The 4527-nt window shown below is 57.5% G+C and overlaps 2 non-coding genes across 2 annotated transcripts; both read left to right on the top strand.

The window, feature by feature from the left end:
* Window positions 1–445: 445 nt before the first annotated feature.
* On the top strand, window positions 446–2260 carry LOC142795497 (small subunit ribosomal RNA). The gene has a single exon (XR_012893074.1). It is a non-coding gene; the product is annotated as a small subunit ribosomal RNA (ribosomal RNA).
* Window positions 2261–3979: 1719 nt separating this feature from the next.
* LOC142795496 (5.8S ribosomal RNA) lies at window positions 3980–4132 on the top strand. The gene has a single exon (XR_012893073.1). It is a non-coding gene; the product is annotated as a 5.8S ribosomal RNA (ribosomal RNA).
* Window positions 4133–4527: the final 395 nt, after the last annotated feature.

Genomic DNA, 4527 nt, shown 5'->3' with positions numbered 1-4527 from the left:
ACGGCAGTCGTCTGCAGCCTCATCCGCTTGATGCGTTAGGGGCTGGTTGTCGGACGGTGCCGTTTTACCACGATATCGAGGTGTGTTCCGTGTCGTCCTCGGGCGATTCAGATGCGAAAGCGCCGAAGACGCGGGCGTGACCCGTCGTCTGGCGGCTTTGCAGTCTCGGCTCCGTTGCTAGTTCCGGCCGGTCCACCGACAGTGCAGCGGGCTTGGGCAACCCGCACGGCGCGACCGAGTCGATGCAACGAAAAAGAGCGAGCATGAACGTGCTTCTTGCCGCACGGCTCCCACTCGTCTTTCGGGAAGGTTGTGCCGTAGCGAGCTCGAACGCCGTCATCTCGGAGTGCAAAATAAGCGTGTTGGGGCGCCTGAAGGTGGCCTCCGCCGCACACAGACTGCGTCCGGCCCGCCGAAGGCGAGGACGGACGCGCAGTCGAACGATTACCTGGTTGATCCTGCCAGTAATCATATGCTTGTCTCAAAGATTAAGCCATGCATGTCTAAGTACATGCCGAAATAAGGCGAAACCGCGAATGGCTCATTAAATCAGTTATGGTTCCTTAGATCGTTTCTTCCTACTTGGATAACTGTGGCAATTCTAGAGCTAATACATGCAGTGAGCCTGGAGCCCTTTGGGTAACGGGTGCTTTTATTAGACCAAGATCGATCGGGTTTCGGCCCGTATTGTGTGGTGACTCTGGATAACTTTGTGCTGATCGCATGGCCACGAGCCGGCGACGTTTCTTTCAAGTGTCTGCCTTATCAACTTTCGATGGTAGGTTACTTGCTTACCATGGTTGTTACGGGTAACGGAGAATCAGGGTTCGATTCCGGAGAGGGAGCCTGAGAAACGGCTACCACATCCAAGGAAGGCAGCAGGCGCGCAAATTACCCACTCCCGGCACGGGGAGGTAGTGACGAAAAATAACAATACGGGACTCTTTTGAGGCCCCGTAATTGAAATGAGTACACTCTAAATCCTTTAACGAGGATCAATTGGAGGGCAAGTCTGGTGCCAGCAGCCGCGGTAATTCCAGCTCCAATAGCGTATACTAAAGCTGCTGCGGTTAAAAAGCTCGTAGTTGGATCTCAGTTCCAGACGAGTAGTGCATCTACCCGATGCGACGGCTCGGACTGAACATCATGCCGGTTCTTTCTTGGTGCACTTCATTGTGTGCCTCGAGATGGCCGGTGCTTTTACTTTGAAAAAATTAGAGTGCTCAACGCAGGCGAGTCGCCTGAATAAACTTGCATGGAATAATAGAACAAGACCTCGTTTCTGTTCTGTTGGTTTTTGGAATACGAGGTAATGATTAAGAGGGACGGACGGGGGCATTCGTATTGCGGCGCTAGAGGTGAAATTCTTGGACCGTCGCAAGACGAACTACTGCGAAAGCATTTGCCAAGAATGTTTTCATTGATCAAGAACGAAAGTCAGAGGTTCGAAGGCGATCAGATACCGCCCTAGTTCTGACCATAAACGATGCCAACCAGCGATCCGCCTGAGTTACTCAAATGACTCGGCGGGCAGCTTCCGGGAAACCAAAGTATTTGGGTTCCGGGGGAAGTATGGTTGCAAAGCTGAAACTTAAAGGAATTGACGGAAGGGCACCACCAGGAGTGGAGCCTGCGGCTTAATTTGACTCAACACGGGAAAACTTACCCGGCCCGGACACTGGGAGGATTGACAGATTGAGAGCTCTTTCTTGATTCGGTGGATGGTGGTGCATGGCCGTTCTTAGTTGGTGGAGCGATTTGTCTGGTTAATTCCGATAACGAACGAGACTCTAGCCTATTAAATAGGTGCGGGGTTCCCAGCACCTTACAACCTTCTTAGAGGGACAAGCGGCTCCTAGCCGCACGAAACAGAGCAATAACAGGTCTGTGATGCCCTTAGATGTCCGGGGCCGCACGCGCGCTACACTGAAGGAAGCAGCGTGTCTTTATCCCTGTCTGAAAAGACTGGGTAACCCGTGGAACTTCTTTCGTGATTGGGATAGGGGCTTGCAATTGTTCCCCTTGAACGAGGAATTCCCAGTAAGCGCGAGTCATAAGCTCGCGTTGATTACGTCCCTGCCCTTTGTACACACCGCCCGTCGCTACTACCGATTGAATGATTTAGTGAGGTCTTCGGACCGATGTCCGGCGCGGCCTTTCGGTTGCGCCGGTCTGTTGGAAAGATGACCAAACTTGATCATTTAGAGGAAGTAAAAGTCGTAACAAGGTTTCCGTAGGTGAACCTGCGGAAGGATCATTAACGGATTGTGAAGGGTGAGCGCCTCAGCTGCGTCTGCGCCCGACACTTTCTGCCGCTGACCCCGTTTGGACGCGGGGTCGGCTTTTCCCCACGGGGCTGCCTGAATGTGGAGCGGCACCCCGTGACAAATTGTTGCGCCCAGCGGACGCCAACACCGCGACCTTGGACGGTCGGCCAGGTGGCGGACGCGGGTACAAACGGCGCAACGCACTCATAGGTCGGCTTTCGACCCGCCACTGCACCGTGGCTCGAAGCGCTCGAAATGCGCGACCCGACCGCTGCGGGACCGCCTAGTACTGTAAACAGGAGCGGCGGAGCGCGAACGGCGAGTCGTGGTTACGTCGGTAGAAGGCGAGGCTGCGCGTTCCCGAAACGCCAGCCGAGTGCCCTCCCGACCGTTCGAGCGTGCAAGAACGAGACCCGACAATCGCGCGGCGACTGCCAAGTACGAGAGGAACGGCACAAGCGTCGGCGGTCGGTCAAGGAACTGGCGATGTGACGGGTCCGCTGTGCACCAGTGCATACCGTCCCGCCGTCCGCGGCAAGCGCCTCCGCGTCCTCGGGTGACGGAGGCTGCCGGTCGGTTCTTGCAGGCGAGGGATCTCGCTGGCACCGGTTCGCGTTGACGCGCGGCCGGTCATGGCACGGCGATGCGACGGCCGAGGTGCGCAGTACTCGATGGAGGAACCGCACGCTCCGATGACCGTCCCGCCCTCCGCGGCGTATGCGTACCGACCGTAATGGTTGCAGCAGCGCCGGCCGGCTTTTGAATTCGCCACACGAAACACGGTGCGAGATCGCGGTTAGGGGAGCGTCGACGTTGCCAGGCGTTTTGCTTGCTGCCGAGGGAAAGGCGGCACGGCCACGTCGCGCTCGTCGCGATTAGCGGGTCTGCGCGCTTTGGGAAGGTGCCGCAACGACTTGCCGAAAGAGGAAGCACGGAAGAACGAGGGACTTGGACGTCCCGACAATTGAACGCACTTGCGGCCAGGCCCTTGCTGGCTTCGTTCTTCCGCCTCGAGTAGGCTCGTACGCGGCTCCGGCGCCGAAAGTGGTCCTTGGCACCGACTTCGGTGGACGTGGGAAGTGCCGCGCAAGTACGGCGCGCCTGGCTCCACCTGTTGGCTAAAGTAGGCAGCCGGATCGGCATTTTGGTGTGCGGTGGCAAACCGTGGATGCGAAAAAAGCTTGTGCGATTTCGTGGAACAAAAAGCGGGGGTCCCCCTTTTTATGCGGAGGAGACCGACCCGCCTGCCGTGGTGAACCGCGACGCCACGGTAAAAACGGGAGAGGCTTGTCGATGGGACCGTGCATCCCGCGCTCCACGGAGGCCGGGAGGCGGCCGCCCGAGGAAATGTGTAGCCGTCGAGGCCCGCATCTGCGTGCACTCTTATCCAAATGGGTGTACCGCAGGCATTTTCTGGTTAGGCGGGCCAATGAGAGCGAGCACACAACGATACCTACGGGTCCGGCTTGGAGAACCGGCTTCGACGCCTCCCGAGTATTTATAGAGGGGTGGACCACGAAAGCACTCGCAAGTAGCGAAAGCGAAACGCCGTCCGAAACACACCGTTTGCTCGATTTGCGGCAGCCGAAAAAGGCGCGGCAGAGTTTTGGAGTCCAAGCGTGCGCTGAAAAGCGCCCTTCTTGGCCACTGTTTGGCCGAGTGCCAGAAACGTTTGGTTTTGACTGTACGGAATTGAACAAACACTTTTTCACGACTCTAAGCGGTGGATCACTCGGTTCTCGGGTCGATGAAGAACGCAGCCAGCTGCGAGACTTGGTGTGAATTGCAGGACACACTGAGCACTGATTCTTTGAACGCACATTGCGGCCTTGGGTCTTCCCTTGGCTTCGTCTGTCTGAGGGTCGGATCACATATCAAGAGAGCCTTCGGCGCACAAGGGAACGTGAGCCGTCGACTCGTTTTGACCGCGTCGGCAACACGGACAGCACGCTGAACACCTCACAGCGAGCGCCAACAGCGGCCACTCAAGGGCGAGACGGTGGCGACCGTCGTGCCAGAGCCCAACCGAAACGGGGGCGACCGACTGCATTGAGGATGTGGCACCTCGTTGAGACCGCCGCAGGACTTCGAGTCGGAAGGAAGCCTGCAGGGAAAGTGCGGTCGAGGTTGCGTACTCCTCTCTGCGACCGGGCGCGCAAGAGCTGCGAGAGCCACGGACGCGCAACTTTAACGCACGGTAAACACGAGGAGCGAAAGCCGGCCAGCAAAGCTTCTCCAGCCGTGCGCAAAGTGCGCGAGA

Source organism: Rhipicephalus microplus, unplaced genomic scaffold, assembly GCF_043290135.1.
Source record: "Rhipicephalus microplus isolate Deutch F79 unplaced genomic scaffold, USDA_Rmic scaffold_703, whole genome shotgun sequence".
Taxonomy (NCBI): domain Eukaryota; kingdom Metazoa; phylum Arthropoda; class Arachnida; order Ixodida; family Ixodidae; genus Rhipicephalus; species Rhipicephalus microplus.
Note: the sequence above shows the minus strand (reverse complement) of the source record. Positions and strands in the feature narration are given on the sequence as shown.